Genomic DNA, 16,467 nt, shown 5'->3' on the forward strand with positions numbered 1-16,467 from the left:
ATTGGGCTTCAGATGAAGGACGACTCTCAGTGCTGGTTTTATTAGATCTTAGTGCAGCTTTTGACACTATAGATCACTATATTCTACTAGAGAGATTAGAGAAATTACTTGGAATCACAGGGACTGCCCTAAACTGGTTTAAGTCCTACCTATCTGATAGGTACCAGTTTGTACACGTGAATAATAAGTCTTCTGTGTACACTAAAGTAAGCTACGGGGTTCCTCAGGGCTCTGTGCTAGGTCCAATCCTCTTCTGTATCTATATGATCCCCTTGGTAATGTTATGAGAAAATACTCTGTTAACTTTCACTGCTATGCTGATGATACCCAACTGTATGTATCAATGAAGTCAGGTGAGACAAATCAGCTATCTAAACTTGAGGCCTGCCTAAAGGACATTAGGGCCTGGATGGACCAAAATTTTCTTCTTCTCAACTCAGACAAGACTGAGGTCATTGTACTGGGCCCGCGACACCTTAGAGAAACCTATGCTAGCCTAACTGCCCTAGATGGCATTACTCTGGCACAAAGCACCTGTTAGAAACCTTGGGGTTCTATTTGATCAGGACTTATCCTTCAACTCTCACATAAAACAAACTTCAAGAACTGCCTTCTTTCATCTCCGTAACATTGCTAAAATCAGATCTATCCTGTCTCAGGGCGACGCCGAAAAACTAGTCCATGCTTTTGTTACCTCTAGACTGGATTATTGTAATTCCTTTTAGCAGGCTGCCCGAGCAAGTCGCTTAAGACACTTCAGCTGGTTCAAAATGCTGCAGCACGTGTACTGACTAAAACTAGGAGAAGAGATCACATTACTCCTGTATTAGCCTCTCTGCATTGGCTTCCCATAAAATATAGAATAGAATCCAAGATTCTTCTTCTCACTTATAAAGCCCTAAATGGACAGGCACCAGTCTATCTCAAGGAGCTTGTAGTGCCATACAATCCCCCAGAACACTACGCTCTCAAAATGCTGGACTACTCGTTGTTCCATTCATCTCTAAAAGTAGTATAGGAGGAAGAGCTTTCAGTTATCAGGCCCCACTTCTCTGGAACCATCTACCAACCACGGTTCGGGGGGCAGACACCCTCTCTACCTTTAAGGTTAGGCTCAAAACATTCCTCTTTGATAAAGCTTTTAGTTAGGAACCAGCTCATAGCTCATAATTAAGATGCAATAGGCATAGACTGCCCGGGGGGGGGGGGGGGGGTCTGGCATGCTCGGTTGGAGAGAGGTTGGAGAGGGCGTTAAGAGAGAGGTCATTTAGGTTAGAGAGGGACCGGAGAGGGTCCCATTCCTCTTTCAAACACTCCCTCTATGTCTGCTTACTCCCTTGTGTGTTTGCTCCTGTACTCCTTCTGGCTTTTGTCTTGCAGGTCCGTGGGATCCTCAGTGTGGAGTTACAGAGTCTCAACGGCTCTGTCTCCACCCTTTTCTCTGCACACACCCAACACAGCATAACGTGGATGGCTGTTCATCATAGGAATGGGATCCACACAAGGTTCCTGCTGCTTAACAGAAGGTTTTCCTTGCCGCCATGATGAATTCATGTTGGGTGTGGGATACATATGTATGTGTATACGTATATATGCATATTGTGTATCCATAAAATGAAGAGTCCGTCCTTAAGACTGCTCTACTGTAAAGTGCCTTGAGATACCATTGGTTATGATTTTGCGCTATACAAATAAAGATTGATTGATTGATTGATTGATTATATACTGTATATAAACTATATATATATTATATATACCAACAACACTCAGAACACACACAAAACTAAAAATAGACACATTTTTATTTCAGTGATTTCAAAGCATTTCAAAACAAAGCAGTGAATATAAAAGTCAAACATGTGACAAATGTAATTAGACAATGTGCAAGCAATAGCTAATGTTAGCTAACATTAGCTATTGTGACCTAATTTTATCTAATGTGAGATAATGTAAGCAAATGTTAGCTAATGTTAGTTGACGTGAGCTAATGTTAGCTGTATAAGATCCAAAAGAAAGTAGCTTAAGCATTTTGTTTGTGTGTGTTGATGATAACACTCATTCATCCTTTGGAACATTGTCCGGGGATGCTAATGTGCTCATGCTAACGTGTGTGTGTGTGTGTGTTCACTGCTGGACTGCGGGGGTGTGAACGGTGATCACTGGCTGAAAGAACACAAGAAGAAAAAAAACATTAGCTCCGTTAGCTATGACTGTGATAGCGTAGCTAACAGCTGCTAGCGCTAGCATATCTAAACACTGCAAATATTCTTTTTTTAATTCAATTTAAAAAACTTTCCCTTCAGACACAATTGAACTTTTTAAAGGTCTCCTAAAGCAGTGGTTCCCAAACTGGGGTACGTGTACCCCTAGGCATACCTGTCAAGTATCTCGCTTTAGCTGGGAAACTCCCATATTTTACACCTCTTTCCTGCCATCTTCCTGTATTAGTATTTTCCCGTAAATATCCTGTATTATAATGTAATAATAATTAAAATATGTCTTACTAAACTGAACGCCGTCACTAGCCTCGTGAGAACTTCCTCCTGAAATGGTCTGAGTGACAGTTCTTGTGAGATTAGATTAGATTAGATTAGATCAGATTAGATTAAATTAGATCAGATTAGTGCTGACATCAGCAACAAACCCAGAACCAACAGAACAGAGATGATAATGAAAACGTTCTGGTGATAAAAACTAAGAACTGGTGTAAATATGTTGTAAAATATAACATAGAGTTTATCTTCATAAAGACCATCAGGATGTGACACAGTTACACGTTCTGTTAGATTAATAACTGATATTATAACGTCTACCACAGCAGAAGGAACCACGTAAGTCACCATGAAAAATCATCCAATCACAAGCTCCACAAATATACACTGTTTATAAAGTGTTAAATAATGTAAAGTCTGTAATAAATGTGTCTAATAAGTCATTAGTGAATACCAGAGAACCACATGAGTGAGTATGAGAAATTATAATAAAATAAAATGTTAATGTCAGACTTAAAGACAAACAATGTTAAATTAACAGTAAATATACAACGTGTTGACTTGTATATAAACTGTAAGTATATTAAATAAACACATGTGATTCATAAACACATTTATGTTTTAATTTAGGCTGTTTTATAATTTAGGAATTAGGGCTGGGAGATATATCGAGATTCAAGATGTATCGAGTTTTATATTTTGGTGACATAGAAAACTATAATATTCATATATTATATATAATTATATAAAGAGCAGTTAGATGATTAATAAGTGTCACATATTGATCATCTGTTTATTAATAAAAATCACTGTGTAGCATTTAGCATCAGCAAATTTAACCCAGAATAGTTTTTTTTGGTCAGACTTTATTTACTAAAATTATCTATATTTATATCATATTTCACCATTATGATAAATATATATTAGATATGAGTTTTGGTTCATATCACCAGCCCTAGTAGGAATGTTTACAGTATTTTAATATTAATAAAGGTCGACCTACCAGATTATAATCACATCATTATATTTAATAAGTGGTTGATAAGTGGGTATTTATGATTTATTGTACATCTATATTAAAATATAAGAGCTACTGTAGCTTGGTTAGAGGGTGGGATGGATCGTAGTGGGCGTTAGAAAATTTCCCTTATTTTGAAATCCAAAAGTTGCCAGGTATCCTTAGGGGTACGTGTACCCCTAAGGATACCTGAACTCCTCATGCACACAGACTTTTTTTCTCCATCCATTAATAATCAATAGTGGCAACATTTCATACAATTATCTTTAAAAATAACCAGAATATTGAGAATAAAACAAATAAAAACATTATAATGGTCACTTTTAATCACAAAGATGCTTAGAGTGTTAAATAGATTTAAAATAGTAATAGTTCTTAATTTAAACCACATCTTTCTCATAAATGATGTAGGTTGCTAAAGGCTTCTGCTGAACTAATTACTGCCCCACAGTGGATTATCCTTGTATTGCATGTATATAATGTATTTTTAAGAAGAAAAAAGCCATCACAGATGAATGTAGAGAGTTGTAAAGCTCATGTATGGAATATGATACGTTTGGCGTCATAGGGCTAATGTGTGTCTCACCATCTTAGGGCCGGCCCACAGCAGTTGACCACCTTACAGCAGTAAACAGCCAGGGTGACGGACATGGCCAGCAGAGCCAGCTGCATCAGTAGACCTCCAGCGTAGAAGTGGGACTGGACGTTCTGCAACACAACGTTGGACTGTCAGGCTTCACACGCTAGGGGTGGGCCATATGGAAAAACATTCTTGTAGAATCACAATCATAATTTTATTGCAATTTCTTCATTCAGATCATTTAGACTATTTCAGTTATTTACCAATAAAACCAACCTAATCACCTATTTACAAAAGATATCAGAGACAGAATAAAGGATTATTGACAGTACAATGATAAACTATGTGATATTAACACCTGTGCATGCAGTACGGTGTGCCTTTAGTATGTCTATGGTATGTCTGCGGTATGTCTACAGTATGTCTACGATATGTCTGTAGTATGTCTGCGGTATGTCTATGGTATGTCTATGGTATGTCTATAGTATGTCTACGGTATGTCTGCAGTATGTCTACGGTATGTCTGCAGTATGTCTGCAGTATGTCTGTGGTATGTCTGCAGTATGTCTATGGTATGTCTGCAGTATGTCTACAGTATGTCTGCAGTATGTCTACGGTATGTCTGCAGTATGTCTGCAGTATGTCTGCAGTATGTCTATGGTATGTCTGCGGTATGTCTACAGTATGTCTACAGTATGTCTACGGTATGTCTGCAGTATGTCTGCAGTATGTCTGTGGTATGTCTGCAGTATGTCTGCAGTATGTCTACAGTATGTCTACGGTATGTCTACAGTATGTCTATGGTATGTCTATAGTATATCTATGGTATGTCTATAATATGTCTATGGTATGTCTATAGTATTTCTACGGTATGTCTGCAGTATGTCTGCAGTATGTCTGTGGTATGTCTGCAGTATGTCTGCAGTATGTCTGCAGTATGTCTACAGTATGTCTACGGTATGTCTACAGTATGTCTACGTTATGTCTGCGGTATGTCTATGGTATGTCTATGGTATGTCTATAGTATGTCTACGGTATGTCTGCAGGATGTCTGCAGTATGTCTGTGGTATGTCTGCAGTATGTCTATGGTATGTCTGCAGTATGTCTACAGTATGTCTGCAGTATGTCTACGGTATGTCTGCAGTATGTCTGCAGTATGTCTGCAGTATGTCTATGGTATGTCTGCGGTATGTCTACAGTATGTCTACGGTATGTCTACAGTATGTCTACGGTATGTCTGCAGTATGTCTGCAGTATGTCTGTGGTATGTCTGCAGTATGTCTGCAGTATGTCTACAGTATGTCTACGGTATGTCTACAGTATGTCTATGGTATGTCTACGGTATGTCTGCAGTATGTCTGCAGTATGTCTGTGGTATGTCTGCAGTATGTCTGCAGTATGTCTGCAGTATGTCTACGGTATGTCTACAGTATGTCTACGTTATGTCTGCGGTATGTCTATGGTATGTCTATGGTATGTCTACGGTATGTCTACGGTATGTCTGCAGTATGTCTACAGTATGTCTGCAGTATGTCTGCGGTATGTCTACAGTATGTCTGCGGTATGTCTGCGGTATGTCTACAGTATGTCTGCGGTATGTCTACAGTATCTCTACGTTATGTCTGCGGTATGTCTATGGTATGTCTATGGTATGTCTATAGTATGTCTACGGTATGTCTGCAGTATGTCTGCAGTATGTCTGTGGTATGTCTGCAGTATGTCTGTGGTATGTCTGCGGTATGTCTGCAGTATGTCTATGGTATGTCTGCGGTATGTCTGCAGTATGTCTGCAGTATGTCAGCAGTATGTCTACGGTATGTCTGCGGTATGTCTGCGATGTGTCCACGGTATGTCTGCGGCATGTTTCCAGTGTCTCTTTGGTATGTTTTTGGTATGTTTCCAGTATGTTTACGTTATGTTTCTTGTATGTCTCCGGTATGTTTACGGTATTTTTCTTGTATGTCTCCGGTATGTTTACGGTATTTTTCTGGTATGTTTACGGTATTTTTCCAGTATGTTTCCAGTATTTTTACTTTATGTTTCCAGTATGTCTCTGGTATGTTTCTTGTATGTTTACGGTATTTTTCCAGTATGTCTCTGGTATGTTTACGGTATGTTTACGGTATTTTTCCGGTATTTTTACTTTATGTTTCCAGTATGTCTGTGGTATGTTTCTTGTATGTCTCCGGTATGTTTACGGTATGTTTCCAGTATGTCTCTGGTATGTTTACGGTATGTTTACGGTATTTTTCCAGTATGTCTCTGGTATGTTTACGGTATTTTTCCAGTATGTCTCCGGTATGTTTACGGTATTTTTCCAGTATGTCTCTGGTATGTTTACGGTATTTTTCCAGTATGTCTCTGGTATGTTTACGGTATTTTTCCAGTATGTCTCTGGTATGTTTACGGTATTTTTCTGGTATGTTTATGGTATTTTTCCAGTATGTTTCCAGTATTTTTACTTTATGTTTCCAGTATGTCTCTGGTATGTTTCTTGTATGTTTACGGTATTTTTCCAGTATGTCTCTGGTATGTTTACGGTATGTTTACGGTATTTTTCCGGTATTTTTACTTTATGTTTCCAGTATGTCTCTGGTATGTTTCTTGTATGTCTCCGGTATGTTTACGGTATGTTTCCAGTATGTCTCTGGTATGTTTACGGTATGTTTACGGTATTTTTCCAGTATGTCTCTGGTATGTTTACGGTATTTTTCCAGTATGTCTCCGGTATGTTTACGGTATTTTTCCAGTATGTCTCTGGTATGTTTACGGTATTTTTCCAGTATGTCTCTGGTATGTTTACGGTATTTTTCCAGTATGTCTCTGGTATGTTTACGGTATTTTTCTGGTATGTCTCTGGTATGTTTACGGTATTTTTCCAGTATGTCTCTGGTATGTTTACGGTATTTTTCTGGTATGTCTCTAGTATGTTTCCGGGGTTTAGCGCATTACCAGAGAAAGCAGCTCCTGCACTGGGAGGGAGGGGAGGGGATTGGGGGGGGTGTTAGCGGAGCGTACTTCTCTGATTGAGCTCAAATGAATTCTTTGGTGTGTCTGTAATAATAACATGAACCTGAATAACAAACGGTGTGATTTGGCAGATAAAAAAACCTGTGGATGTGCTGTGTATGGGCCACAGACATATGGCACAGACACGGCACTGCAAGGGATAAAATGTGCACTACACACGGTACGACCATCTCCGTGATTTGGCAGATCGTCAACATGTTTTAATCCTTAATGATCTACTATCGTCAGATCGTACCCCCTTAGTTCCCTTTACCCAGTGGACCCTATCAGTGGTCAGATGTTAGGGCTCACCTCAGCCCTATGGCACAAGTCTTCATAGAGTGTAGCGTTGAAATCGCCATGTTGCCAGCAGTAGATGTCCTCCATCTTCACCAGGGTACAGACCAGGTTACAGATGGAGGCTCCACAGGCTATGATCTGCATCCCCAAACAGGCCCTCAGCTGAGACACAATTCAATATTGATCAGTTTGTATCTTTCCATTGGTTCTCCAGTGTGTGTAAGGACTCACCGTGGGCAGATGAAGGCTTTGTGCCGCTACAGCCAGACTCCCAGCTATCACCACCTGGGATGGAACCAGGTCAGATGTTAGCGCTCCATTACACACACAACAACACTAAACGACACACAATAAACACGACAGAAAAACATCAGAGGAGCAGCAACAACACATCATCCTTTCACTAAGTCAAGTTAAGCTAAACCAGAGAGAGTTACCACAACTCTGTTCACTCTAATGGTCCAGTTTATTTTACATTAACGGTGGTTCATGGAGCCTCACAGTAGTTTCCCTAAGTGAGCAGTTGATTATTACAGCCTAATGGAACTTATTATTATTATTTTATCATCAGTGTATCTAATCCCATTAACCTGTGCATTATTAGCTAATTATTAATGAATTAATATACATTATTAACATATGGCGGTGTACTATACTGTATATGTGTGCATATTACTGTATACATCTTGTAAATCAATGCAGTTATTGACGACAAATGACCTAAAATCCCAGTTATGTCGCTAGGAATCAAGGGATTAGAATTGCCCACCAATAACTTCTGGGAACTATTGAGTCTATTTGGAACTTCTGCTAACGGTAGCACTGCTAATCTCACTAATACTAAATGTAGCACTGCTAATCACACTAATGCTAACGGTAGCACTGCTAATCTCACTAATACTAAATGTAGCACTGCTAATCACACTAATGCTAACGGTAGCACTGCTAATCTCACTAATACTAAATGTAGCACTGTTAATCACACTAATGCTAAAGGTAGCACTGCTAATCTCACTAATACTAAATGTAGCACTGCTAATCACACTAATGCTAACGGTAGCACTGCTAATCTCACTAATACTAAATGTAGCACTGCTAATCACACTAATGCTAAAGGTAGCACTGCTAATCTCACTAATACTAAATGTAGCACTGCTAATCACACTAATGCTAAAGGTAGCACTGCTAATCTCACTAATACTAAATGTAGCACTGCTAATCACACTAATGCTAAAGGTAGCACTGCTAATCATACTAATGCTAACGGTAGCACTGCTAATCTCACTAATACTAAATGTAGCACTGCTAATCACACTAATGCTAAAGGTAGCACTGCTAATCTCACTAATACTAAATGTAGCACTGCTAATCACACTAATGCTAAAGGTAGCACTGCTAATCTCACTAATACTAAATGTAGCACTGCTAATCACACTAATGCTAAAGGTAGCACTGCTAATCTCACTAATACTAAATGTAGCACTGCTAATCACACTAATGCTAAAGGTAGCACTGCTAATCACACTAATGCTAAAGGTAGCACTGCTAATCTCACTAATACTAAAGGTAGCACTGCTAATCTCACTAATACTAAAGGTAGCACTGCTAATCACACTAATGCTAAATATAACACTGCTAATCTTGCTAACACTAAAGGTAGCACTGCTAATCACACTAATGCTAAATATAACACTGCTAATCTTGCTAACACTAAAGGTAGCACTGCTAATCACACTAATGCTAAATGTAGCACTGCTAATCACACTAATGCTAAATGTAACACTGCTAATCTTGCTAACACTAAAGGTAGCACTAGTTATCATGCTAATACTAAAGGTAGCACGGCTAATCACACTAATGCTCAAGATAGCACTGCTAATCTCGCTAATACTAAAGGCAGAGCTGCCAAGCGTCACACTTTGAGTGTGACAGTCACACAATTTGACCCATTCTCACACCACACGCCACACTTGACATTTCTCATGCTTATATTTCCCCATTCAATACTCTATTTTTTTTTCATGATAATGAACTTTGGTCCTAACTCTGATTGACTGACCGAGATAACCAATCCCAGACCAATCCATGTCTCCTTGTGCCTAAATCTAACCAACCACGGCAGGTATCACTCAATAATAAACCAATCAGAAGCAACGTAAGGCGGGTCTTGATGAGCCATCACACCTCACACTACACGCACTGACTTGTTGACATGCTTTCAGAAGGAAAGTGTTTCTAGAGAACAGACGCCATGTGAGATGGTATGTAACTACCCAATTATGTTCACTGTTTATATTGCTGTGTGTGTGTGTGTGTGTGTGTCCAGTGTCAGCTGTGTCAGTGACTGTCTGTCAGAGGCTCAGTGCAGATGTCTGTTTGTCTGTTAAACACTGAGAGATGTTTGAGGAAACACTGCATGTGTTTCTCTAACTAACTCTGCTGCTGCTGCAGCTAACGGGGCTGTTTACACATTCTTAAAGAGACAGTGTCCTGAATGTGATTTACTTTAAAAACTACTTTCAACAACTCAGAGCTGCCCTGAAAAAATCATCACTACATCATTTAATCACATTTCAGCCTTAATGAAGGAAAAAGTCCAAATGTAGTTATTGTGCTGCTAGTGATTAATAAAAGGGTCTTTGTGGCTCCACTGACTTTGACCTATTATTGTTTTTATTGTAAAACTATTGATAAAAAATAAATGGTTTATATCACCTATTGTCATTTAGAGTAAAAATATATAGATATGAATATTGGTCCATATCACCCAGGCCTAATGTAACCAAAGCAGTAACGTTTTATCTTGTAAAGGATATGATTGTATAAACTGTGTGAAATGAGGCGTTCAAACACTGTTTAAAGTATGATTTTATTAATATGAGTGTGTTACCTCAAATACTAATAGAAATCACTAGACTGATATGATGCATTGTTATGTAGCATGTGATGCAGGGAAGCATCAGAGAAGCTACGTCAGGATGCTCTTCCTGGACTTCAGCTCAGCATTTAACCACATTATCCCAGACATCCTGGTCCAGAAACATAGTCATCTGGGGGTCTCCACCCCCATCTGCCTCTGGATCAAAGATTTTCTGACAAACCGCCCACAATCTGTCAGACTCGGCCCCCACCTGTCCAGCACCATCTCACTCAGCACTGGCTCTCCACAAGGATGTGTTTTGAGCCCCCTCCTGTTCACGCTCCCCGACTCATCCATCAAACTCCATTATAAAGTTTGCAGATGACACCACCGTGGTCGGGCTCATCTCAGGGGGGATGAGTCTGCCTACAGAGATGAGGTCCACAGACTGATTACGTGGTGTTCAGTTAATAACCTCCAACTGAACACCACAAAAACAAAAGAACTGATCATGGACTTCAGGAAGAGCCGAGCAGACCCAGCCCCTCTCTATATCCATGGAGACCGAGTGGAGAGGGGCCACACCATGAGGTTCCTGGGCGTGCAGATCTCCGATGATCTCTCCTGGACTGCAAATACCACGGCGGTGGTGAGGAAGGCTCAACAGCGTCTCCATTTCCTGAGAGGAAGAACAACCTGGAGGAGAGGCTGCTGGTGATCTTCTACAGAGCCACCACAGAGAGCATCCTGACGTACTGCATTACAGCGTGGTATGCAGGGTGCACAGCAGCAGACAGGAGAGGGTCATCTGCACAGCCCAGAAGATCACTGCCTGGACGACATTGCTAACTCTCGCTACCTCAGCAGAGCAGACAACATCATCAAAGACTCCTCCCACCCCAGTAACCACTTGTTTGACCTGTTACCATCGGGCCGACGGTACAGGTCACACTAAACCAGGACAAACAGACTCAGGGAAAGCTTCTTTACCAGAGCTATCACTGTAATAAACAAATCCACTCACATCGCTCACATATACTGATCATATTGATCTTGTGCAATAAAACATTTAGTTGTTATTTGTAGATCTGTACATTCAAGCTGCTATCTGTGTATTTATCTGTACATATTATTGTGTCATATTTAAATTTTCTATTGTTTTTATATTTATTTTCTTCTCTCACTGGCACCTTGGAGTTGTACTCAAATGTCGTTGTACCCTGTACAAGGACAATAAAAGGATATTCTATTCTATTCTAATGCTAATGCTAATGCTAATGCTACACTACTTTAGTTAAACAAAGTAAAAAGACTGTGTGACTATAAGAACATGTCAGACCTTTTGTTTGATGTTAATTATAACCAGTTTGATAAATTACTTACATACAATAAAAAATATATTTGAAAATGACCTTAAATGATCTTTTATTCCTTTTTTCCATTAAAGGTGATGATTTTAAGAAGTGAATTGGTTTGTTTTATTGGTAAATAACTTTAAAATAGTCTAAATGATTTGAATGAAAAAAATCGTATCGTGATTTTACAAAGAATAAATCGTGATATGATTTTTTCCCCCATATCACCCACTCCTACATGTGTATGTCTGTGTTAGACATTAACTTAAATGAATTAAAACTCTTATTCAGCTACTAGCAGTGTTATAAACACTGCTAGTAGCTGAATTACACTTGTAGGTTATATCATCATAAATACATAGTAAATGAAACAAATGTCTAATCTAATGTTCATTTGAACTGTTCTTATGATTATTATTGTATGTAATAGTGTATTTCTATAGACATTGATTCAGTGAAAAATGACTTGATGTTTGAATGTTTTTTACATGATGATCTTTTTAATGACGTCCTTTCTGTTGCAGACAAGGAGAGCTGAGGTAAAGGTAGCACTGCCTTGGGCCACAGTGTTTGAAGTGGGAGCCTCTGTCATCATCAACATCTGTGATAAACACCTACAACATGAGACATGTCCCCAGATAAATGATGGACAGTTGGTTGATATGAAATATTGACTAATAAATGGATTTTGTCAAAATTCTTCTTAGAACAGAAACCGTCCTATTGATCTGAGTTAATACAGCTACACAACCTGTCAATCAGTGGATCAGCACCATTTGATGATGATGATTGTATGATACATGAATGATATATATGTACTGACCATCATCCAGCAGGTCTGAGCAGTGCTGTGTCACCACACTCTCATATGTGAACATTGTTGCACCATCACTGTGTAATGACTCATCTGATCAGCTGATTCTGACCTGATATCAACGCAACACAAGACTGTGATGGTCAAAACATGGAGAGAAAGACACAGGAGCTCATTAAAGATGGCGACATATATGGAGGTCTACGCACAGCGACCCTCTGCACAGCAGCAGATACACACGTACCACGGACTGTTAACATTGACTCTTGTTTTATTTGAATTATTTCTTATACTAGAAAGGTTGACTGGAGCATTTTGTACATCTCTGTTGTGTTTTGTGTCAACATTTACTACAGCTGATCTCTGCATGTATGTCTGCACCTGCTTGTCACTGATATCTGGTGCTAAAACTATCATCGCAAACAGTTCCAGATTTGTTGAATCGCATTGCTTCTCCTGCATTCATTTATTTGCATGTCCTCCTCCCATTTTTTTGCTGGCTTTGTGAGCTCCTCCTACTTTACATATTCATCAGAGGGAAATGCGCTAATTGGATTGAGGGCACATTGGAATTCTCTCAGGTTTGTACGACTTATTAGCATGTGGAGTGACGTTTGTACACGTTTTAATACCACCAAACCTTTAGTGAATCCTAACCTCAGTGTGTGATATGAGATGAGAACTGATGGTATGATAAACAATGTGTGTTACCAGGAGAGATGAGATGAAGATGATGAGGTCAGTGCTTAGTAGACCGAGGCCTTTGGACAGGAACACACCCACACACAGGATGTTTAACACACTCATGGTGATCTGTGAGATCTGAGAGGAAACAACACAGGATGTTGTATAGTACAGTATAGTAGAGTATAGTATACACACACACAACTCACCCCCAGAGCTTTGGGCTCCGCCTCCAGGTACTTCTCCTTCCTGTGGGCGTCCCTCTGAAAGGTGACGGCCACCAGGGGGCTGTGGTCGGGCTCCACACGCCCCTCCACAACAACACTTCCTTCTGAAAAACACAGAAAAGGAATGTTTGGTTTACGTATTATTCCACAGCCCTGCTTTGAATCGTTAGCTTGATTTTAATTTGTAAAGTGAGAGCAAAGCCACTTCCTGTGGGTCACCATCTTAGATGATAGATTATAGATGGTGCTTCCTCTCACCTAACACACCTGATAAACATCAGTAATCAGATCAGTAATCAGGTGGAGGGGGAGGAGCTACAGTGTATAAAGGGCTGAGGCTCCTACTGAACAGTTCTATACGTTTGTTATTTTAGTTTAAACTGTAGATTACTGCTAGTCCTGTTTTTGTTTTTATGTAGATGTAGTGTTTTATAACTTTAGTAGTTCAGAGGGTAGACGCTGGGGGGACGGCCCTGTATAGGGTGCCCCTCACTACGTTGGTTGTTTGGTCAGGGTCTCCAGTCGCTAAAATGAAATCTGTTGACTTTTGTATAAAAGTAGCTGGTGACGTGTGTTTGCTGTAGATCTTCATCATCAAACCCAAAGTGTTCCATAGTTAGAATGAGTTACCAGCGTCTCTCCTGCCATGTTTAAGACCATTAGCAACAACTTTCCTCATGTTAGCCTGCAGGCTAGCTTTAGCTTAGAGAGGGGCGAGGCAGAGCTAGCATGCACGTGCATTAAACAACTCAAAGTTTGCATTAATAATCATTTTTCTCGTGTGTGCCAAGCTTTATTCTTTGTAGATATCCTAAATTGTGGAAGTTTATTAAAAAAATAAAAACATTTGAATTTTTAGTTTTATTTTGAATAATCGTTTTTTTTTCTCGATTATGTTATTATGGTAATCATTGAGTAATAATCGTATTAATTAAGTTAAACCAGTTCCTTTGTTTCTTTGAGTTCTTTTTGATTTTTTTTAAGAACTTTATGTTCATAAATATTGACAACCTTTATTTCTTTCTTTTGGTCTCGTTTATGTTACGGCCCTAGAGCTTTTCATATAACGTATTAAAGTGGGCCCTAACACAAATAGTCATTAATATTAGTTATTGATTGTTAGCATTGCAGTGACTCATCCACCATGCTACCAGCTAGCAGCTAACCTCTGAGCTAACGGCTTAAATGTCTCGGCCCAGCTTTACCTAGCCTAGCCGTACTAGTTGTGTATAGAATATTATTATTATTATTATTATTATTATTATGCTTTTTTCCGGCATGCAAAAAGTGTGATTTCTGCTCTGAATGTCAAAGTGAATTTCTGTGATTGCAACCATGTCAGAAATGAACTGAATAAATAAATAAAATAAAAAATGAATAATAATATTATTTTTAATAATAATAATACAGCTGTACCTAGCCTAGCTGTACTAGTTGTGTATAGAACATCAAACATGTTTAAAGTATATGAACACGTGTTTATAAACACGTGAAGTATTTTTTTGAGGATTATGAACGTTCAATGTTTTTTCACAATATTAAAATGTATTTCATTGTTAATAGATAATTACACATGAAAATGTGTGAAAATCAAAATAGGTTGTACTGTATATAAAGACCATCTGCTGTGTTATTACTAGCTGATTAGCTTGTTAATGGTGAATTACTAATTATAAGCAAAAAGTCTCATATAATTATATACAAATATTATTTCTGGGTCATTTCAACACATTTTTAGGACTTTTTTTCTTAATTGATGAGATAAAAATAAGTAATAAAAACAAAATGTGCCCTGTTTTTATGTTTTTATAGGAAATATTTTTCGGTTTAATTATTGAGATTTTCTTTCTTTCTGAATTTGCTGTAAAACTTTTATCATCAACAAATATTTGTATTTACTTATTTTTATCCTAAAATCCTAAAAAAAAAAAAAAACCTAAAAGTTTTTTCTGATGAAAAACAAAAAGGGCCAAATTTTTTTTACCCATTTTTATCTCATCAATTTTTTTCTGACTAATGAAATAAAAACAAGTATGAACATTTCATTGAACTGGTTTGTGACTCAGCATTTACTGTTAATTATTACAGTGCCTTGTGAAAGTTTTCGCCCCCCTTGAACTTTTCCACCTTTAGCCACATTTCATCCTTCAAACATAAAGATATAAAACTGTAATTTTCTGTGAAGAATCAACAACAAGTGGGACACAATCATGAAGTGAAACGAAATTTATTGGATATTTCAAACGTTTTTAACAAATTAAAAACTTGTAAAATTATTCATCACCTTTACTTTCAGTGCAGAAAACTCTCTCCAAAAGTTCAGTGAGGACCTCTGAATGATCCAATGTTGACCTAAATGACTAATGATGATAAATAGAATCCTCCTGTGTGTGATCAAGTCTCTGTATAAATGCACCTGCTCTGTGATGGTCTGAGGTCAGTTTAAAGCTCAGAGAGCATCATGAAGACCAAGGAACACACCAGGCAGGTCTGAGATACTGTTGTGGAGAAGTTTAAAGCTGGATCTGGATACAAAAAGATTTCCCAAGCTTTAAACATCCCAAGGAGCACTGTGCAAGTGATAATATTAAAATGGAAGGAGTATCAGACCACTGCAAATCTACAAAGACCCTCTAAACTTTCAGCTCATACAAGGAGAAACTGATCAGAGATGCTGCCAAGAGGCCCATGATCTCTGGATGAACTGTAGAAATGTACAGCTGAGGTGGGAGACTCTGTCCACAGGACAACAATCAGTCTATACTGCACAACTCTGGCCTTTATGGAAGAGTGGCAAGAAGAAAGCCATTTCTTAAAGATATCCATAAAAAGTGTCGTTTAAAGTTTGCCACAAGCCACCTGGAGAAACACCAAACATGTGGAAGAAGGTGCTCTGGTGGACGAAACCAAAATAGAACTTTATGTTTGGCGTAAACGCAACACAGCTCATCACCCTGAACACACCATCCCCACTGTCAAACATGGTGGTGGCAGCATCATGGTTTGGGCTGCTTTTCTTCAGCAGGGACAGGGAAGATGGTTAAAATTGATGGGAAGATGGATGGAGCCAAATACAGGACCATTCTGGAAGAAAACCTGATGGAGTCTGAAAAAGACCTGAGACTGG

Source organism: Gouania willdenowi, unplaced genomic scaffold, assembly GCF_900634775.1.
Source record: "Gouania willdenowi unplaced genomic scaffold, fGouWil2.1 scaffold_332_arrow_ctg1, whole genome shotgun sequence".
NCBI lineage: Eukaryota > Metazoa > Chordata > Actinopteri > Blenniiformes > Gobiesocidae > Gouania > Gouania willdenowi.